Below are 24202 nucleotides of genomic sequence, written 5' to 3' on the forward strand. Positions count from 1 at the left end.
AGTTACAGACACTAAGAATGATAAATGTACTATGGTGGTAAAAAAAGAAAGGGTTTAGTTGTAGCTAAGGTGAGCTATTTTATTTTGAATAATGGTAGACCTAACTTAAGTATGGTTCAACTAGAGCCTTCTTTCCCTTTTCTACCTCTACCTCATGTTTCAAACCATGGAGTGCAAGGGAAAGAACATGTTCATGATCCTAATCCTCATCCTCTATGGATTCAAGTGCTACAAGTGACTTTGATTATTTCTCAACAAACCTTACATCAATCTCTCAACCCAAATGGTTGTGATAAGTATTTTGATAATGGAGAGAGGATTCATAGAGTCATCTCTCTTGAGAATCCTTGTTTTATTCTCCCACTTTTGTACACAATAGTTTCTCCTCTCTTTGAGATGAGGATGACATGCAAGCTGGTTTACCATGAATTTCCTCTCATGGAATGTGTGAGGGCTAATAGACCTCCCTATAAAATATTTTTTTCATGACACTAAGAGTTAGCTTCATAATATTGATGTTCTTTTTCTTCAAGAAGTTAAATTTTCTAGATTTCTTCTTACCTTAGCTTGCAAGGTTATTTGGCCAGAGAGTGCCATATTTTAGTCTTAGCATGAGGCTAGTCAAGGTGCAATTGTTACTCTTCTTTCCCCTCATTTAATTTCTTTTGTTATGACATGGATCTAACCCTCTATATAGAGTGGTTTGGATTTTACCATCTTTTCAAAATCATTCTTTTGGTATTATTAACATTTATGCCCCTAATGATGTTCTTGAGCATTCACACCTATGGCATTGGTTGGAAGATCATTGCCACCTATGACTTGGGTTTTTTATGGGGACTTCAACATGGTTGAGATGGTCATTGATAAGGGATGGATTTTTCCTTTTTGATGGGTAGTTGATGAAGGAGAGGCCAAGTTTTACATGTAAAAGAAGCTAGGTCTTTTTGATCCTAATGCTAGCCTTGACTACCCAAATGGGGTTTGGCATAAATGGTCCAATTTTCTGTTATAGTAAATAATTAATAATTAATTATTTATTCTATTACTTAAGCTTACTTAGGTAAATGCATTTCATTTATTAGTATTAGTCTAGGAGTTTATTATAAGTTGTTGAAAATATGGGAGTTTTTGCTCTCCTAAGTCATACTTATCCTCTCACCTTGTTTGAGGACTTTCCACCTCATGTGGATGTATGCTTAGTTGTCACACTTATCTCCTAGCATCTTCTAGCTTGTTCTACGAGATTTCTTGAGCTCTTTATATTCGATCTCCCTCATTATATTTCACAACAACATATCTCATTCTTATTGTAAATACATATTTTCTTGTGTTTGCATATTTTCTCTCTCATGTCCATTTAGGGTTTTTCCCTAGCTCCACGCTCTTCCTTCCTTGGCTTCCCTTTGATAGGTTTTTGCATGCAAGTGATCTTGGGCATCTTCAGAGTTGGATTTCATCAACTCCAACATTTTCAAGTGGGGTCTAATAGAGTATTAAAGAGACTTGACAAAGGTATGATTTCTGCATAGTCCTTTTTTTGCACTTTCTCACAAGTATGCCCTACCGGTCACACCTCTACTAGATGTGAAATTATCATATAATTCACCCATTTTATTTTCTATCACTTGGAAAAAAACTTAGCTTCACCGTTATAAAGCTTAGTTTTCTCAATACCTTTTTGTAGTCCCATCCATTGACTATTGCCCATATTCTTTGAGCCTAGAATCTTGAGCCTTGAGTCTACACCCAAGTTGGATAGATTTAATGGTGGAATGATGTCATCCTTCATACAATGAGGTTTTTTGGCATTGACAGTAGAGAATTGGCTAAGTACTACCAAAGATCTTATAAAACTATGACTAAATATCTGCATATAGCCTCAAAAGCCCTCACCATTAATCTATTTCATACAGATCTCCATGTTTGGCTTACCAATCTTTAACACTAGAGCTAAGTTGTAGATAGTTATGCTAGTCAAGTAGTCAAATCAAATCCTATCTCAATTGGTTGGAGGTCATTGATTATGCTTCTAAATAATTTTTTAATACTGTGAAAGCTCATCATTTTGCAGTTGGCATCAAACATATCTGAGAAGATCAATAAGTTCTTACTAACCTGCTAGACATCCTCCACTCTTTTTTGCACCACTATGGCCACAATTTTATCTCTCAAGGGTGATCTAAAGTGCATTACCAACCTTTACAAGATTTCCTTTTTTGTCACTCCTAATAGGCTTGCTCTTGAACAATATGCCTTTTCTAAGCAAAAGTTAACACTTGTGGACCTAAAGGAAGCTATCATTTCTATGACTAATGACAAGACACTAGCTTATGATGGTTTTCCTTGTGAGTTTTAGAAAATCCTATGGGATAATATTGGCCTTGACTTGCTTTAGGTGTATTGTGAAACTTACAATTCTAATTGCCTAGGCAACATTATAAACAAGGGTAATATTAAGTTCATACCTAAAGTTGTTGATCTCAAGGAAATTTACAATTGGAGACACATAACTTTGTTAAATGTCTCCTACAAGATCATAGCTAAAGCCCTCTCTCTTAAAATTTGGCACTTTCTTGCTCAAATTATTCACCTTGAATGAACTAGTTCATTGAGTCTAGTTGATATATTTTGGATAACATTTTTTTCTATTTCATAAGGTATGGAATAGACTCAACAATACAAGTAGTAGGTTTTATTTCTCAAGATTTATTTTGCCTAAGCTTATGATAGGATTGAGTGGCGTTTCATCCTAGACATGTTTCAAGATCCAGGATTTGGTCCAATCTTTCTACAGTCTATGTAGATTCTTTTTGGTGATGCATTTTCTACATCACCATTAATGAGAGGTAAGCTAAAGCTTTTGGGCTCTTCATATCTATTTGTCAAGGTTTCTTTCTTGCACCTTCACTCTAGGTGTTAGTGGCTAAGGGTTTTGTCTATCTTCTTACTAGTGTCATTTCTCAAGGTTTGGTCTATGGTATCTCTCTTCTAGAGTCCTCCATGCAACTTGTTAATGGGTATTTTGAAGATGATTCCTTCCTTACTCTGGTGAAATATGAAGACAATATTACTAATGCCTTGCAATATTTGGATACTTTTTATCTTGCCTTTGGGTTTACCATTCAATGACATCAAACCCTCTGTTACAAACAATATTTCTTGTTAGTTCCTCCATGGTTGTAGTAGTATGGGTGGAAATGTGTTCAATATGGAGAAATTTTTAAGTTTTTGAAAATTCCCTTTTCCTTTTAAGCCTCCCCAATGGAGTTGTGGAATATTGTTCTTTCAAGGATTGAGAAGAAGCTGGAATATTGGATCACTTAGTCACTCACCCTTGCAAGAAAGTTTCAAATCTTCTCTAAAGTTCTTGTTGCTATGCATGACTACTATTCTTCCGATTGGGCCCCTTTTAAAGCTTCATACCTCAAGCTCAAGCATCTCCTCTAGGAGTTTCTCTTAGCCTCTGATGTCATAGATCAAGGCTTTCACAAAGTTTCCTAGGATTATTATTATTTGCCCAAAGATTCTAGTAGGCTTGGGCTACTTTCCACTCATGAGGGATTTCCCTTTGTGCTAAGTGGGTCATTTGGTCCCACACTAGAGATGAGGCCTAGAAAAATTTACTATAAAACTACATTTCTTTAGGCTTTTTGATTAACTGACCTGCTTGGAAGGGGATTGGCTTTTAGACACTTCTTTGGAATCCTAAACCTATTTAGATTCAAGGTACTTTTTTTGCTAAGAGCATTTGGAAATCCTAGGAAGGTCTCAAACCTTGGCTTCACTAGGAAGGTAATGGGTTCAAAGATGGCCTCTTGTTAAATTAGAAAAATCTTTGGTGGTCTCCCTTGTTTGCTGCGTAAGATGTTCCTTTAGCCATGATATAGGAAGATATTTCTCTGTACTTATTTTTAATGAGTATCAAAATTCCCAAGGACTTATTTTCTTGGGTTACTATGAGCCTGCACTCATGGGAGGACCTACGGGTGTAATTCAAGGTAATCTATGTAGATGGACAAATAGTTAATCTTCTAGTTTTTGTAGTGCCTCCCAATTTGTTACACAAGCTTGGTATTTACTCATCTTTCTCATGGTGGAAATATTGGAAGTGGTATCTTGCCACTCCTATGACTAATTGCAAGCCCAAGATTGGTTATTTATGGTCAATGCCCCATCCTCTAATAGTTGATACCCTCAATCAATGTCAGTATTTGAATTCTTCTCATAAGACTTGCAGTAATAGATTTACCACTATCTGGCATTGCATTACAAAGCCAAAGATTGCTCATTTTTTCTTGGCGCCTTCTCTTCTAGGACTTGCCTTTGGGCCCTTAGCTCTAGCATATAGGAGTCCCAGATTATAGATGCTCTTTTTTTGGCTAGCCCAAGAGTTTCCTACACATTTTCTAGTATTGAAAAAGAGCCCAGAAGTATTGGCTCTAGATTTATGATTTTTTCAAGCCTTTTTATCTTGAGGATTTCTCTTTGAATATGGTTATTTTGGGAGATCTGCCTAGGCTTCCTTTTAGATATGCCTAGAATTGGCATGCTTTCAGAATGGAGATTGTTGTTTTCTATTTGGAAGGACCACAATTTTATTTTATTCTCTTACAACTTTCTTGATATCCATGTTGCACTGTACTCTAAATCACATATCTGTAATAATGTCATGTTGCAGATTGAAGTACAAACTAAAAAAACCATACTAAAGGTGGCTCACTTGTAGGAGTTATTAGCTCACTAGGGAAATAAAATCTATGATATGATTACCCATGTGCCTTCAGATGCTTTATGCAGTGACTACACTCCTTGTCCTAGTCATCAGTGAGGCTAGAGTAGATCTATGTGATGCTCACACTCTCTCCAATCTTAGCCCCATCGCCACTCTCCCAATACTTTTGGTGTCCATCACCACTTAGCCTTGGCTCCATAGAGGTTGGTCTCGAGCTAGGCCCTAGTGGATCCTCCTATTTCCCTGAATGTAGGTTGGTCATCTATGCATCATGACCCCAAATGAGCTTTCCCTCAGTTGGATTTAGCCATTTCTCCACCTAAATAGATAGATAAAGATGTTGATGCTATTGCTAATGATGGTTGGGCTACCCCCTAAGCCAACCACCAACCCCAAAAACTTCTAGGGTTATAATGATAAAGATGCACCATCAGTTGGCACTACTCTTGCATCCTGAAGGCTTTATGCTTCGTGTTTATATATGTATTCTTTTAATGAATAGTTGTTAATCCAGCCTTGCGATGTTTTCACTCATAAGGAGATCTTGTATCCCTTGACCTCCTTTTTGTGAATGTGTATCTTTTATATTATAATTAGTAGGAAAGTTCTATTCATCAAAAAAAATGTTGCCTATTAATCAATTTTGATGAATGTGGTTTATTGATGATGAATGTTGATGGATTTTTATGAATTTTGATGAATTTTATGTCATGGTATTGAATATTGTTATGTGATTATAATGATTGACATATTTACAAATTATTTATGAATAGTTATAGGTATTAATGAATGTTTATATGTATTAATTAATTGTATGTCATGTTAATTAATCTTATGTGATTATAATGATTGAATGATATATTTCTAAAATAAATAGAAAAAATATTTACTTAGTTGTTAATGGCGAGCGGTGGGGCAAGGCCAAATGAGGTTCCATCTTTACATGGTTGGCCTTGTTAATTAGAGAATATGAAAAGATTTTCAAAACCAAGTAAAGCTCAAACTAAACCCATTAAAAGCATTTTAGTTACAACTAATTTTTGTATGATGTCATTATTGTCTCTCACATGTATTATTGTCATTATTGTAGATCATGGGGATGGTCAAACTTATAAGTCTCCAACATGGTACTTACTTTTAGTGGTTGAACATAGTAGGTTCCAAGTGACCACCTTAACATGGCCTTAACATAAATACTATTAATTACAACATGTTTCTTTCTCTATATGTTGTATGCAAATTATGATTTATTTTTTATTACAAATTGCTTCTCCAATATAAATGGACAACATGTTACTTTTTCTATAAGTTGTATGCATACATGGAGCTACTCTCACAAGACATTGTGTATCACACTTGTCCATGTAAGAATTTTCCTAAGGGAAAAATTCACCCATGAACTAAGAACTCAAACACAAGCACATAGTAGACCATAGAGAGAGAGAGAGTATGATCAGAATGACAATGCATTCAATAACTAGATTAAGAATACACTAGGAGTGCCTGAATATAAAGGCCTCAGAAGAGCTTCTAAAATGCCTAGTAATCAGCACCATGAAGTGTCATACAATGAACACATGTCCACTAGATATGGGTTATCCTCTATTAAGTACAGAAGTAAGTGCAGTGATGAGAGGATAAACCTACAAGGGTGTGACATGCAAAACAGTGTTGTAGACACCATGTGCTTAAATAGAGTTGCGTAGTCCTATGTTGTCTACATGACAACTCATAAAGGTGCACAAAATCCTAAGTGTCTCACAAATAAAAATAATAAAATAATGCAAAATAATAAAATAATGCATCAACCTAAGTAAACTTAAGTAAGTGTAATAAGTAAATACTTATTTACACCAACACCGCCCCTTAAGTGCAACTTAGGGGAATGCCCTTAAGCTTACAAACTAGGATCAAGATGCATAATGGGTCCCAGCTACTAGGCCATATTTGGTACCCATGTACATAATGAAGATGAAAATCTCTCATGAAGAGGGGAAAGAGGGAAAACCTCATGGCAAAAACCCTCCCCCAAAAAGAGAGATAAGTAAGGATGCATCGATGGATGGATTAATCAAGACCCCCTCATTACGACATACATCCAATATATACAAAAGAGAATAAGAGAAGGAAGAGAGACAGAATTGGCTCCCCCCGAAAAGAAGAATGCCAACAAGTGAAAGCTGCTCTGATGAAGAAGCTAGTCCAAGAATGTAGAATGGTGTTCCTCCCCTTAGGAAGAAACAAAGGCAAAGGTACACTCTTGAAGATGTATGGTGGCCTTGAAACCTACTCAAGTATCCTTGTACTAATGCTGAAGTTCACCCCTTCCAACTATGCTAAAAAGAATGAATGTAGATCTAGGAAGGATGTCTGTTAAACCTATTCCACTAAACCATCTATCTCCTCGACTAGCAAAGAGACCTCCACTAATTTTTGTTTATAAAGATCCAAAATCATGCCAACCTGTGAAGTTTGATCATTTAGAGAATGGACATGAGGGTCAGAGTGAGCCCTCGCAACAACTGTAGAAGAATCAACATCAATGAGAAAATGTAAGTCCTCAAGTCTATCTCCCAAGTCAAGTGAAGCTGGAGTTGGAAGATGAGATGTACCATGCTGAGATGGACCTTTCACTATGGCAATGTAAGCACGTGGATTGGATTGATGTGACCTCTCACTGTAACTGTCAACAGAACCCCATGTGTCTGAACCTATTGAAGCACTATCACTTGTGTCTCTATCAATTTCCACTATGTATGATGTGCGGAGAGGAGTAGAGGACAAGCTCGGAGAACTTTCCTCAAAGTGAACATCCTTCTCCACAAAGATCTCATGAGTCTCTGGATCCATTAGTTTATAAGCCTTCACATAGTCTTCATAATCGATAAAGGTACAAGGCCTAGATGCCAGTGCCTTGCAACTTTGGGAAGAAAGGTTTGCCCATGTTGGAAAACCAAAGACTCTAAGGTGACTTACAATTAGTTTTCTGTCACACCATGCCTCAAAAGGAGTCTTTCCATCTAAGGCTGGATGAGGACACCTATTAAGTATGTGAGTAGCACTGCTAATGGCTTCAACTTCAAGTGTAGGATCAAGAGACTTGGCCTTAATCATGCAACTTGCCATGGTCTTGAGATTCCTAATCCTCATAGCTACAACATCGATCTTGTGTGGACTGAATGTTGGTGAGTTCTAAAGATCAATCCCCTCAATTCTGCAAAAGTTCTTAAGTCTTCTGTCAACATATCAGTTCTCATTGTTCACTCTAAGTACTTTGATGGTTTTCCTTGATTTGTATTCAACGTGAGCCTTGAAGTCTTGAAGCTTATGAACCACTTCATTCTTATGATGAAGGAAGAAGACCCAAGTGAATCTTGAAAAGTCATCAACCAATGTGAGTATGTAGGGGTCTTGGCTAACCAAAGTCACAACAAAGTGTCCTGCTAACACCATGTGAACTAGTTTAAGAACAACTGGAGCTTGAGAAGACTTCCCTTTATCATACTTCTCCTTGAGATGCATAACCACTGAACAAGATGAACACTCTCTGATGCATGTTGGTTTTCTTGTCCCTATTGAGGTGGAGGCTTATGGTGAGGATGAAGATGGTGGTATATCTTTCTTTTGGCATCAAAGTGTGGGACACACTTTTCTATCTACCAAGGGAGTCTGATGCAAGAGCATCTTGCATGAAAAAATTAAATTATTAGAAAAAAAAAAAAAAGAGAAAAAAAAGAGAGAAAAGAAAAAAAAAAAGGGGGAAAAAAATAAAATAAAATTGTGGAGGAGAGAGAAAGTGATGAAAATAGAAGGAAAAATAATAATAAAATAAAATAGGAAAAAATGAGAAAAGAGGAATTTCTATTTTCAAAGTGCATAGGTGGCATAAATAGAAAAATAATAAAAATAGTTGTTATTCCATTAATTGAGGTGTGTAGGTGGCATCTTAAAAGTTTGTGGAAAGTTCCTTAAATCATGCATTTAATATTTTTTGTGATCTATAAAGCAAATTTAATTTTGTAATTGGGCCACATGGTGGTGCTTAGTTGTATTTAGGTGAAAATTTTAGAAAGTTGTAGATATTGTAGAAGGTTGTAGGTGAAATTCTAGAAGGTTGTGGATATTCTAGAATGTTGTGGATAAATCATGCCTTGGGTAGTAAGTGCCTATTTAAGGAAGGCATATGTTCATTTGTAATCAAGCTCTTCAAGTAGAAGCTCTTCAAGTGTAAGTTGGAGAAATAGAAGCTCTTCAAGTAGAAGCTCTTTGTATGTAATCTCTTGTAAGGAAGTTTGAGAAATAGAAGTTCTTGAGTTGTAAGCTCTTTAAATGTAACCTCTTCTAATAAATTTCAAGTATTAATGGATGATGCTTTATGAAGCATTTTTGTCATCTCTTTGTCTCCATCTTGTTGCATTTTTTTGGTTGTGAGTTGGTACAGGTGGTGTGGCCCTTTGTCATTGGTATCAGAGCAAGAGTTCCTAAGCGTGCAAAAAGATCACCGAACATGAGGCAGTTTGCACCAAGACCTTGAGTTGGTTGAAGTTTGTAAAGAAGTTCTTGATTATGTAGACAGATCACTGACTATGAGGCAGTTTGCACAAGGTTCTTATTTTGGACGAGATTTATCCTTTGAAGACTTGATTATGGAGAACAGAAAGAAGAAGATGAATTTTGTGTTTGGATGGATTCTAAGGATTCCTCAACTTGAGAAATTTAGAGCAAGAAATCAACAATCATTGCTAGTTGATTTGCAAAAGCAAGTGAATGAATTAGAAGCTGAGTTGCAGAAACAAAGAGCATGTCACCAGAAAAGAGATATTGATAATTCATTGGATGTAGAAAAGAAAGATGATCTAGTAGAAGAGCAAGAGGATGCAGAGGAAATCATTTGCAAACCTAAAGAAGATGAAAGACAAGAGGAAGAGCATGAAGATGATAAGATTTATGAACCTGAAATAGATCAAGATGATTTGAAGATTGCAGCAATGGAGGAAAAGTATAGTGCCTTCATTGGAGATCAAGCAAGTGAAGTAGTTACATGCATTGTTGACGACATAAAAGAGGCAAGCAAAGATGACTATGTCAAAGAGGTAAATTTCTATGAATTATATGATGCTAAATTTTAGATGAGTTTGAAAGATATTGATAATGGTTTGCATGAGGATCTTGTTAGTCATGTATGGTATGCAAAGGAAGATTGGTATGGTGTTGCTAGGTTCATTACAGGTGTGATTAATTCAACAAGATTGGATGAGGATGAGATTTATACTTGGATAGAGTTCATTGCAGATGAGAGATTTCAGCAATAGACACTTGTTCCAGCTAGGTGTTGGAAAAGAAGAAAGAAGTAAATATATCAACACCGAATACTTGTTCCAGCTATGTGTTGGAGGAAGAGAAAAATAAAATAAAATATGTCAATAGTGGTTACTTCATTTTGTGAATCCATATTCACAAAATTTTTCCTACCATGGGAGTCGAATGTAGGAGCATCATGCATCAGCAAAAAAAAAATGTGGAAGATTTGCATGTTGGTTTTCTTGTCCCTATTGAGGTGGAAGCTCATGGTGAAGATGAAGATGGTGGTATATCTTTCTTTTGGGATCAAAGTGTGGGACACACTTTTCTATCTACCAAGCAAGTCTGATGCAGGAGCATCTTGCATGGAAAAATTAAATTATTAGAAAAAAAAGAGAAAAAAAAAGAGAGAAAAGAAAAAAAAAAAAAAAAGGAAAAAAAAAATTGTGGAGGAGAGAGAAAGTGATGAAAATAGAAGGAAAAATAATAAATAAATAAAATAGGCAAAAAATGAGAAAAGAGGAATTTCTATTTTCAAGGTGCATAGGTGGCATAAATAGAAAAATAATAAAAACAGTTGTTATTCCATTAATCGAGGTGTGTAGGTGGCATCTTAGAAGTTTGTGAAAAGTTTCTTAAATCATGCATTTAATATTTGTTGTGATCTATAAAGAAAATTTAATTTTTTAATTGGGCCACATGGTGGTGCTTAGTTGTATTTAGGTGGAAATTCTAGAAAGTTGTAGATATTGTAGAAGGTTGTAGGTGAAATTCTAGAAGGTTGTGGATATTCTAGAATGTTGTGGATAAATCATGCCTTGGGTAGTAAGTGCCTATTTAAGGAAGGCTTATGTTCATTTGTAATCAAGCTCTTCAAGTAGAAGCTCTTCAAGTGTAAGTTGGAGAAATAGAAGCTCTTCAAGTGAAGCTCTTCAAGTAGAAGCTCTTTGTATGTAATCTCTTGTAAGGAAGTTCGAGAAATAGAAGTTCTTGAGTTGTAAGCTCTTCAAATGTAATCTCTTCTAATGAATTTCAAGTATTAATGGATGATGCTTTATGAAGCATTTTTGTCATTTCTTTGTCTCCATCTTGTTGCATTTTTTTGGTTGTGAGTTGGTACAGGTGGTGTGGCCCTTCGTCACTCTCCCTTAGAAAAGCTAATATTAGGTAGACCTTTGACCATGTGTTTTGAGAAAAGTTGCTAAAGAGAGCAAAAGTCAAGGTGACCAAACTGCTCATGTCATAAGTTGATGTTAGAAGTAGAGTGATTTAACAAGGCTTGAGAAGGACTCTTAGGCACAAAGTGGGAGAAGGAGTATAACCTCTTGTCATCATTGACTTTCCCAACTGCTACCAAGGAATCATCTTTGAGACTTTGCACCATCACTGAATCTAGAAGGAACTCAAACTTATGACCATCTCCAAGGTGATTGATTTGATAAACTAATAGGAGATTGGAGCTTAGATTTGGAATGTAGAGAACATCTTTGAATTCCCCATCTTCCATTTCTACATGTCCTTTTCCTTCAACTTCCATCTTAGCATCATCTCCCATGAAGATGTGTGGTACCTTTGACTGCTTCAATGAAGAAAAGTCTTCCTTTGAAGAACCCATATGGTAAGAGGCACCTGACTCAAGTATCCATTCCAAAGAAGAATTTGTGTTGGCCATAAGTGATTGACTTTTACCTTTTGAAGAGGTAGGAGTAGAATCCTTGGAATTACCTGGCACTTGAATCTTGTTCTTCTTGAGTAGATTTTCTAACTCATCGATTCTTTTTGTCTTGCAATGATGCTCATCATGATTTGGCTTTTTGTAATATGAACAAAAAAGTTTGTCCTTCTTTTCATTACTTCCCTTCTTGTTTGAAGAAGAACTACCTTGTTGAGAGGAGTCATGTTCTGTCTTAGATTGTGTTTTTTGCTTCTATTTCTTCTTCTTCTTCTTGCTTTTGCCCCCTTGACTTGATTTGGGATCATCACTAGCCACCAAGGCTTTGGTCTTAGATGACTTGAGAAGTCCAAAATCCACCAAGTGAGATTGTTCAACAATCAACATGTCTGTAAATCCATCAAAGGAAGGCTTCTAGTAAGTAGATCCCATGGTTAACCTGTGAGTATTAAAACTTGAAACAAAGTTGGCATACTCAGAAGGTAGCTTCTTTAGGATGTGATGAATCAACCTGTCATCCTTCATGGGATTTCCACAATCTTTTAGAAGTTCCCTATACTCATTGACTTTAATAATGTAATCCTAAATTGTGTCATAATTCTTAGGATCCAAGAGAAGTAGATCATCCTCAATCTGAAATCCCTTTTCTTCATCCACTTTACCATACAACTGTTCAAGTTTATCCCAAGCTTCTTTAGATTCTGAACAATTTTTAATATGAAAGATAAAATCCCCTTGTCTTTTCCAATCAATGAGTTCTTTAGTATCAGTAGGTTTGGTAATTGTACCATCAACATAAAGACTATATCCTTTTTCCATTAATCTACTCCATGCAATATCTTTCCATGTAGAATAGTTGCATGAAGTTAGAGGAGGACATTTAAAACCCATGATATAGAAATGAAAAGAGCACAAGAGAGACACAAAAAACATAGTACACACCCCCCCTTTTCACTCAATCAAAAGACCCCCCCAAAAGAGATGTTGTTGGCATTTTATAAGTAGTGTGTTTACAATGAGCCACTTGTCAAAATGAACAATGTTGATTATCTAATTTTTCTTTTACAACTACATTATGAGGTTGAAATGTGTCACTTAAGCACTATAGCTTAGTTTTAAAACAATTTTGAAAAAGAATCAAAGCTTTACAATGCCAAAGAAGGCCTAATTTTGAAAGCGAGAAATTGGTCCACACAACCATAGAATCTGACTTCAGATTTGAAAAGTAGACAAAAAAAATGCACTTTCAAAAAAAAAAAACACTTGAAAAAGTGACTAGATGTGCCCATACGAAGCTTCTGAAGATGAAAAACATAAGATTATGTAGGTATAGTCACCAAAAAATTCAAATTCTACAACTTGCATGCGCCAAAACTAGAAAACAACACCACCAATGGAATATTTAGGAAAATTTACCCAATTTCAAAAAAGATTGCACCTAAATTAGAGTCTGGATGTCCAAGTTATGAGCTCGCAAAGTCAGGCTGCCAAACTAAAAAGAATTCTGAAGAGGGGTCTGGAAGGAAAATTATGAGTCAAATTTGATGGTCAAATGATCGTCAAAGTAGTTAAAAATTGCCTAGAAATGATAGTTAAACGGCCATCAATTTTAAACTAGCAAATGATGACATTAGCAAAAATTTGAGCTGTCCTGATGATGTGGCAGATGACTCATTTGTTGATTGAGATTTCTATACTGTATGGAATGTATAGGAAATGATGACATGGTAAAAGAAGTTAAATTCCACGTGGCACATAGCAGCTCCAAATGGATGTTGATGTGGTGGTGGGCAAATAAATGCTCTCCACATGGCGGCGTCGTACTGGGTCGTGTGGGTTTTAAAGCCATGTGCAAGAAATACTGCGTGGGTGGGTGTAATTAAAAATTGTACCAAAAATTAATGCTAGGAAGCTAGAAGGTGGGTGCTAGGGAAAACAAACTTAGCTGAAGAATTATAAATGTTGTCGGATATTGCAGATCATCACTGGGGAAGACAGGAAGCCAGAGTTAGGGTCGCAATGGCCGATGAAGGGAAGCCTCATGCTGGAAAATAGTTGATGCCCAAGCCAAAAAAACATGTAGACACACTAGAGTTTTAATATGAGGTTGAGAAACCACTATTGCCGAAACCTACCAACAAGTACTAGAGAGTCGTTCTGTCGGAGTGTGGGGAAAGACCCCACATGTAGGGGGGTAGCGTGGAAAGTGTTGTTTAAAAAGAAACTGCCTAAGTTAAATGCCGAAAGCAAAGAGCATTGGGAAAGTGGCTTGGCCACTGGTGGTTGGTGAGGCTCGGCTGGCCAGTGCCGATAATGTTAAACCATAGTTTGATTGTTCCCGCTTGAAAAAGTGTAGTATGCCTCTGGTTAAAACTAATAGAATTTGTGCAGTATGGCTCACTTAAGAAACCCTGCGCAAATATTAAATCCACCTCCAAAAATGGCAGATCTGGGGTGTCACTGCCCAGGTTTGCTAAAAAAAAATTCTGCAAATTTTCACAAATACTTTGACGGGAAATAAATAGCAGAAAATAATAAAATTGCAGATCCAAAATTAATCAAATAAATCTGCAGAAAATGATCATACCCATACTGCAAATCAGGCCTTTGAGTTTCGATTTGCAAAAAAAAATTGCCTCATGGTCAACTTTGGGCCAAGGTAGCCAAGTTTATAGTCAATTTTCACTAGTTTAGCATTTTGGACGCAATGGAGAGGTCAGATCTGGCTCTAGATGCTCTGAATTTTTGTAGCACTCTAGATTCAGATTGAGGTGAAGAAGTAAACAAGAGGTCTCAAATGGCTTGTGATGAGAAAGTCTCCAAGTTGCTTTGATACCATGTAAGAATTTGCCTAAGGGAAAAATTCACCCAGGAACTAAGAACTCAAACACAAGCACACAGTAGACCATAGAGAGAGAGAGAGAGAGAGAGAGAGAGTATGATCAAAATGACAATGCATTCAATAACTAGATTAAGAGTACACTAGGAGTGCCTAAATATAATGGCCTTAGAAGAGCTTCTAGAATGCCTAGTAATCAGCACCATGAAGTGTCATACAACCAAGCACATGTCCACCAGATATGGGTTATCCTCCACTAAGCATGAAAGTAAGTGTGGTGATGAGAGGATAAGCCTACAAGGGTGTGACACACAAAATAGTGTTGTAGACACCATGTGCTTAAATAGAGTTGCATACTCCTGTATTGTCTACATGACAACTCATAAAGGTGCACAAAATCCTAAGTGTCTCCCAAATAAAATAATAAAATAATGCAAAATAATTAAATAATGCATCAACCTAAGTAAACTTAAGTAAGTGTAATAAGTAAATACTTATTTACACCAACAGTCCACAATGGAGGAGAAAGTATTTGATTGTCAATATTAAGGTATACTAATTCTCAGTTTACTAGCTTCAAAATATCTTTGTTATTGTCAATATCTTATGAGACTCTTTACAAGTACAAGCTATGAATCTATACAAGTCAAATGAAGGTGAACGAATGTATATCATAGGGTGAAAGATGACTTTGAGATTGGTGGGGTATGAGAGTATTAGGAACCATAGGCCATAGAGTTTATTTAGTTGATACTAAGAGTTTTTTCAAGGTTTTAATTTATTATCATCCTTGTTTTTCCAAAAATAAAATTGAAACACTAAGATCCCTATTCTCTCCAAGCTCCATAAACTTTGTCATAACAAAAGTTTTGTTTATATTGAGAGAAAAGGGTCAAGATTTCTACAAGTTGTGAAGATAAAAACATGCCATTGTTAGTATGCAAAAAGTGTATGTCATTACTCTGACATAAATGGACTTATGTTGTCATAGTTCTCTAATTCACTCTTGTTTATTGCTAGCATGTACATTTTCAACATATATTAATGATTGACATTCTAGATTGAAAATGTGTTCAAAACTCACCACTGTTGCACTTTGAAAATGTAGTCATAAAATTGGCCCTTGAGCATAAAACTACAACTTTGGTTTCTTATTCAAAGATATGCCCTATCAATGACAATAAATTCAAAGGGTAAGATTTCTTTTTTATAAAATAGTACTACTACCATCAACATTTTGATGCTTACTACCATTAATGGTATAAGAAATGCATCGAAATGCCTCTACAAGTCATCTCTATTTTGATGTAACTTATTGTTGAGGGTATGACAAACTCATCAAAAAATCTCTCATGGTCATCGATAGTTTGATGAATCTAGTCATTGATGATGTCCAATGCCTATTAAACCATCACTCTTAGTCATCGATATATTAACATTTCATTGTAAAGTCCCGACGCCACCATGTGACAATTATGGCAATAATTTTTGATGGATTTTTCATCAATATGTTGACACCCATCCCATGTGAGAAAATTTTGACTCTAGTTTAGCAACATTAGTTTTCAACATTTTTGAGTCACAATTTCAATGGATGCACACAGAAAAATAGGTCCAAATTTACTAGTATTAGGATATTATTTGTACTCTTGTTCCTCAGCAAGCCAATGTGCCTTGCCTTGAGAATTATAATGGGAAGGGAGACCCTATTCATCATGTTAAGACATTTCAGATCCTTTGTAGTGATTATGCTTGTGATCATTGGATTTTAGAGAAGTTGTTTTCTTAGACTTTTCATGACAAGGCCCTACAATGGTATTGTTATTTGAATCCTTATTATATTCATTAATTTCCTCAACATGCTTTAATACTTTTATTCAAAAAATTCAAACAACACTGGCTTGCAAGTGTCTTTGACTAATTTGATGCATTGTAAAAAAATATAAAGAAAAATTTACTAAATTTATTCCTAGATTTAAGCATTTGCATGTTCATATTTCCTATCATGTTCTTGATATTGATGTTCAACATATGTTTATTTAAAATTTTTAAAAGGATATTAGAGATAAGATTTTTCTTATTGAATTTACTCCTTTTCAACAACTTTGTGCAACACTTTATCATTATCAAATACAGTGAGTCAATTTTAGAGCAACACTCCAATGGCTCCTACTAAAACACTAGTGAAAACTGGCAAATAGTCAATGATATGTCTATAGGTACAACCCAAATTCCTCACAATTGGTGATTTTTCAACACACTTAGGAACTTCAGCTATGATAGCACTAGATGGAGGTGCTCCCCTTAATAACATAAATACATAACATAAACAAAGAAACAACAACAATTTGTGAGAACAGAATATGGGATTATTATTATCATCATAAATGTAGAATTACAAAATTAAAAATTACAATATGCTAACCCTCATGGGTGTGTTCATTACCATAATCTACAAGACAAAGCTATGAACTATCAACCAGAGTTGTTTGAGACAATATTCTGACATTTCTTTAATAGGAAAAATATATTTCCTAGGAAGGTTCTAAATGGTCAACCTTAATTCCTAGGGCCGAAAAACCCTAACAATACATATAAAGTTCACCAAATACACCTTTACCATTTATTTTGGATGTTTTGATTAGCCCATATTTGGATGACTATAACTCTCAAACCATTTCTCCAATTGGCTAATATAACCACTTTTTGAAAATCTTAGCTTGTGATATACAACCATGAGTTGGCATAAGTGCCCATCCAATGTGTTTCTGTGCCTCATCTTGGCACAATTTGGTCTTCAATGGTGATTCTAAAGCTTATATACCAAAATTGCAAACCAATAATTCACAATAAATCCATGAATATGCATGATATGGCATTAAGCCTCAACTTGTAGGCTTATAAATCCAAGATGAATATCCACCTCTAAAATTAGGACATAGCTCTTATGACTGACTTGATAAGTAGCAAGCCTCCACAGTCAACAACTCTGCTTTAAGTCAACTCTTACTAAAATTAGTGAAATAAATTTTTTTTGGTTGATGTAAGATTTATCTTACACCAAGGATGCTCTTGCATCATTTACATTAGTGAGTAAGTCATTATTATTTTAAGCATTCTATAAGAGGTGATGGGTTGTATTGTGAGTAATATAGATGATGTGTGCATATGAATACATAATAGTATTTTCCTCACATGTGGACCCCTAGAATGAAATGGATAATAAGAGAAATAAACAATGTACATTCAAAATTGTTCAAGTTGAAAAGAAAATGCGTTTCTCTTATTAGAGGATCATTAAGAAATAAGTATCTTCCAATTTTGAAATCCTTTATGTTCACTCGAAGGTCACTTGAAAAAACAAATGTTGCATGATTTTCTTTCTTCTAATCTTCCTTAGGTGTATTATGCATGAGAAAAAAAGTCTCACTTGGGATGAGTCAAATATGATAATATCAAAATTATTTTTGTAAATTTAAGTAGTGACCCTCTATAGAAAACCTTTTCTAAATCTCTAATATTATAAATACATTAATGCACCTTCTATAAAAATTGTTAACAATCTTTACTAAGTTTTTGTGTTTTGTGAGCTCTTCAATAAAATAATGTACCACATTAGAGTAGGTGGATGGTGATGCTTCTTGACTCATGGTTTCTTTATTTTTTTCTAGAAGGTTTTTCCCTGCTAACAAATAATATGAAATTTAGAAGATTGATTAACAATACCTTCTTTTGCTTGAAATCTGTCTTCTAGATTTGAACAATATTTATTTATAAGAGTATCATTAGATGTTTAGTGTATGAAAAATTATTGCATATCTAAATCTTGAATCATTACTTTGTACATATTCAAGAAATAAAATATTTATTCAAATTATTTACTATTAAAAAAAATACATGTAGAATAATTTTTTTTTCTATATCATTCCTCATTGTTATGCACTTTTTCTAAAATTATTGATGAATGAAGTAAAATGTTGTTATATATATATATATATATATGTTGTTATATATATATATATATATATATATATATATATATATATATATATATATATATATATATATATATATATATATATATATATATAAAGGATAATTTGTTATTTTCTATTTATGAAATATTTAAAGATAATGGAAGCATTGAAGATTTTTTCTTCAAAAATGATGGATGGTAGAGTAGCTAGGTGGGTGTGTCTAGTGAGGTTTTCATAGAAAAGACTAGCAATCGCCAAGTTTCAGTGATAGGGTGAATGGAAATAGATCTAGTGGTAACTAGATTAATGTTGACATTCAAAACAATGAAGCATACATGAATTTGACCAATGGCTCTTGAGGTGATCAAGGTTTCTTTGGAAAAAACCATAACACAGGGCCAATTTCAGATAGCAAAATGGATATGGATTCAATCCTAACTATTCATTTCTAGGGCAAGCTACAAAAAAATCTAGTGGAATAGGAGAAATTTTCAAAATAATAGAAGGTCAAGCTGGGATCGGAGGACATGGAATGGTCAAAATGAGGGTTTTGCTAGAAATTTCACTCTACCAAAAGACTTTAGTTTTAAGAAGATTGAAAAGAAGTTTTGGAGACTGATCAAAGAAGGGCCAAAGGATATTAAAGAATCAAATCTAAATAATGATTAGGCAACTTTTGAGACTAGATGCAAAAATATTTTTAGGGGCTTAACATTATCAATCGATAACACAAAATGGGCTAACTCCGTAGAAATTCTTCGTAATAGGGATTTCTATTCCAAATGGTTAGGATGTGGGCCTTTAATAGGAAAATTATAGAAATGGATCAAGGATCATTTGGGGAAAAATTGTTGGAAATATTTAGGACTAGCTAGGTTACTAAGAGGGGAGGGATGAATCAGTAACCTCAAAACCTTTTAACAAATTTAGAACTTAATTGCATTAATATTAATAAATCTGATCTACTATATGCATGAGAAATTGAGAAACATAAGACACCATGAACACAATATTTGGTGACCTAGAAACCTTCCAAATAGAAAGTAAAACTGGGGTGGGGATGATACCAACAAAACTTTAATACTATAGCATAAAGTTCGCTAGTTAAGGCTTACATTGATCACTTCTGATGATCTACTTTATAAGGAGCAGTTAGGACTGCTAGGTCCACCTTGTTAGAGGTTTTACAAACATACAATGAAGTATGCACTCAGTAAAGAGATTTAAGAAAAGACTATTCAGTCTACCTTGTAAAAGGATTTGAAGTGGATTCACCTGTTAGGATGAAAAAGTAGATCTCTAAATAAAAAATAATTTTTTTATTGAGATCCTTTGAAGTTGTTGGTACTCAAAATTGTGTTCCCATTTTGAGCGTCTATTTCAATGTTTGAGTCAAATCAACCCCTATGAATGCCCATAAATGCATATGTACTTCACTGTACCTTTGAGGCCCCTAAGGTGTTTAATGTTTGTAACACCCTCCATTTAGTGCATTTAAGTGTTCCATGAAGTTAAATTGACATTTCGAATCATTTGGTGAAGTCTTGTTTTGAGCAAATGTCAATTCTGCATTTTTACTCCAAGTGTCAGACATCGATAGGAGGGCATGTTTGCATTTGAATATCTCACACCCATAAATGTTTCATGACCCACCACTTTGGGAGTTTCTAGTGTCCATTCTTGAGAGAATATGATTCATATTTTGAGTCATTTTGAATCTTTTTGACTAGGTTTTGAGCCCCTCAAAGTTGGTCATTTACTGTTTTGTACATTTGTGTAGTTGTTCACAATTCTAGGAAGCCCTGTTCGACCAATGATATCCTTGACCCAATTGACCCAAATGAAGAAATTATTTTTGCATCGTGTTTTAGGGGTCAGACACTTCATATGTTCCAATTTTGAGATCATGAATAATCTGATTGATTAGTTTTCAAATGTGATTCCAAATGCAATTTCTATCTTTTTATTGGTGTCAACATTTGCAGATTTGTCAGAACCCCTGTTCATGATGTTATAACTCCTAATTTGTGATAGGTGAGATTGAATGGATTTTACTAGTATGTTGTAATCTAAAAATACTTCAAGTGTGTCAATTTAAAAATCATGACGAATCCATTTGCACACTTTTCTAGGTCAATTCCATTTGCCAAAAATTGATTTCCTACCATTGTTTCTAGTCCGTAAATCCAAGTAGCCCACTTTGAATGCTCACTATTTGTGCCCTATTATTTTCCATCAGCCAAAATTGTAGGTCCATAATGTCCTCATGAAAAAGAACCAATGCCTCAGTTTTCATCTTCCCAAGTGTTAGTTTACCTAGTTTCTAAAGCTAATTCTAAACCCAATTTAGTGTTTTCTGACATGTTTTCTTGAAGGAAGTTCTGAAAGGTCAACTTTGACGGTGAATATCTTTTGACCTCAAATCCATCATGAGAAAAGATTTGACATGGTACAAGTATGCAGAGCAAAGATTCAATGTGTCCGATTTCACAGCTCAGTTAGGTGTTTGGATCAATTTTTAATGCTAGTCAAAGGACCTCCTAGCACCAAATTCACAATTTTCAAATAAGTGGTAAAGCGAGTTTTATTTGATGATTTAGTGATCAAACTTATTTCTAATCAGTACAAGGTGATGAATGGGTCAGTTTGCTAGTTCAGTTGTTTGGAAATGAATTTTTTTTTAGCCAAACCCGCTTTGGGGTTCGACTAATTTTATCAAATTGACAGAACTTTGTGAAAGTTAAATGTTTTCAAGATAGGGATCATAGGTTATGATTATCTCACGAAGAGCTTAGTAATATTAATGGTAGAGATCTTATTTAGGAGGAAAACTCAGTGATAGTATTTAAAGCCCTTTCTCAAGGAGTGTCACCTATTACTAAGCATCACCATGCAAGAGCCCAGGACTTTTCAAAAGAAAGAGGGGACTAGTCAATTGAGAAAGTGCTGGAGGAATGTAGTGAACACCACATTTAGCTTGAAACTCATATGGTAAAAATTTCAAGGGGAAGGACTAGATGTTGAAATAACTCAAAATGAAGATCATTTTGGTGCTATTATTCTTCACATTACCTCGATTTGGAACAAGTGTTGCCTCATGTCTTACATGTACAACCAGACACAAATAATTCAATGCTTGAGATGGAATCTTGGAGCTGTAGTTCCACAGGAAACTTAGGAGAAACTTAGCTGTTCTGAGAAAGAATATTTTTTAAAAAAACCACTTAGAAATCCCAGTCACATCCCACAAGTTCTTGAATTGCATCTACCTCCTTTTAATCTTGTTGGTTGTTTCAGTATCTAGACTCCACATAGAGTGAGTTGCTAATGGAATAAGAGAGTTTTAGTTTTAAGAGTAAGTTGCACAGTACAAAAAAGACCCCAAGCTAATTGGAACTCTTGCATTTTCAAAGGGCAGCTCATTATAGAAAGAAGGCGTAAACACCCAAGTAGAGGAATAGAGCTCCACATGTAGGATAAAGCAGTAGACTCACCTAATAAAGAGAAGAAGATGCCAACGTATTAAAAGGCTACACAAAGAAATCCCACGCAAATCAAAGCATACATGCATATTTGAAACAAAGCATTTTACACCAAGCAAGTAAGGTCAATCAAGTCAGAGGTGAATCAAAGTCGCTAAAGACATATTAGCATCCATAAGAGAAGACCACGCCTAATTAGAGAAGAACATGGCATAGATTCAATGCCAATCTAATAATTAGCTCACATGCATTAGGGGCAAATGAATTCTAAAGAAAATCTCACACTAAGAGGAAAGAAGAATCCAAAACCAACAAACAAAGGAATAGTCCAGGCAAAACAACTCCCCATGAGCAGTTTGATAGGTGCCAAAATAGAAGAAGTTGTAGGGGAGCATTATAGTTGGAGGAAGGAAAAGAATAAGCAACATTAGTAGATAAAGAAGATGATGCCTATTGTTTCAAGGAAGAGACCAGTGATTGGAAAAATTAGAGAGACACGGCAACAAATGAAGACTTATAGAGCATTGGATCAAAATAGCCCACATCCTATGAACTCAATCAATGTACTCTAGAAAAATAAAAATTTCCACTAGGGCTCTAGAACCTTAAGTATATGAGCAAAGCTGCCATCCTGAATGTACCATTCCAAACTCCAATAAAGGTCAAATTTAGGTGGGAAACTTAGAATAGTTGATCCTTACTTGTTCCTCTACTTCTTGATGCCTCTTCTTATGTGGAGGAATTGGTTTCAAAAAAATGGTGGATGAGATATTCACCTTGCAAGGGATGCATACTTGATTGCAAGCTATTAACAAAGTATTCAATGGATTTTGTTGAGAAAACAATCGATCAGTGTAGAGCAACAAGGAAAGAACCAATAAAATTTTAATCCCACATTGGGGATGTGATGAGAATTATAATAGTTTAAATACAATTCCACACATTAAGCTTAATATCTAAAAGGAGTGTGGCTTTTGGAAGCCGCAGCTCATACATGTGAGGACCCCACCACTAACTAAGTGATTGATAGCTAGATCTAACTGTGGAGGAATTTTAACCGATGGCACTCATACATTGATGTGGCCGATTGAAGACTAAATGCTTAAGATGCTAACATGTGGCTTCATCCGATAGACGATGCAATCCCACAATATCAAGATGCTCGCTGGTTAAAGAAGGCAGGAATGCAAGATGCTGCCATGTTGCAAGTAGGTCCTACGCACAATGAGGTGGTGCCAAAGGAGCAGTTTTAGAGGAAGCATAGAATGCTACAACATGACAGATCCAATGAATGGCACAATTTTGCATTTCAAAGATGCAAGCAGGATAAACAATGCAGTAAAGCGGGTGTGTGACACATGGCATCAAGCTCAGAGTAGATGGTGATGTGGCAAATGATGTAGATTGAGTGACCAATCAAAAGTTACCACATGGCACTTGGTCAAACCTAGGTTGACCTTCAAATGCAAGGATAAAGGGAAAAAAAGAATATTTAAAATATCAAATTTTTATTATTTTTCCAAATATGCCATATGCACATTGAGATTTTTAAATTAAGAAGGCTTAAATCTAAAGTTTTAACTTTAGAGGGTTTAAAATTTTTGAAATTTTAAAATTCAAGATGGGCAAACTTGAGTTTTCTAGCAGAGGGGGACATATTCAAACTGACTTCTTGGGTATTTTTGGTAAGAAAATTATGTGATGTTATATATCGCCAAAATTAGGAGAATCTAAATTTTTTGATTATGCATTTAGTTTCTACATAGAAAGCAGTTTGTTTGAGCTATAAGAGATTTTCTCTTAGGTTTCCAATTTGCAGCTATATTCTAGTTTGAATGTTTAAAACTGATTTCTAGCATGTTAATGAGTAAAATGTGGGTAAAAGATCGTAAAAATGTAGGTAGAGTTGATTTTGATCATGTATAGTTAGGTTTAAACCCAAATTTTACAAAGCATCCCATGAAGTATTCAAAATTTTGGTGAAATAAAAGGGTTCTCACCATTGAATAGAAGATATTTTAAACTCAGTTACAAAATGATGATGAAACCAAATCAGATCAAAATGGGAAAGAAGAGAGAGGTTGTTCAGTTGTAAAAAATTGAATTCCAAATGGACACATGTCACTTTGATATCAGATCTGGGAATTCTTTCTTTCCTATATCTTTCTTTCTTTCTTTCATTGTAAGGTTTGGCAG

The sequence above is a fragment of the Cupressus sempervirens genome, chromosome 1, assembly GCF_028749045.1.
Source record: "Cupressus sempervirens isolate cs-2001-9-10 chromosome 1, ASM2874904v1, whole genome shotgun sequence".
In the NCBI taxonomy this organism is placed as follows: domain Eukaryota; kingdom Viridiplantae; phylum Streptophyta; class Pinopsida; order Cupressales; family Cupressaceae; genus Cupressus; species Cupressus sempervirens.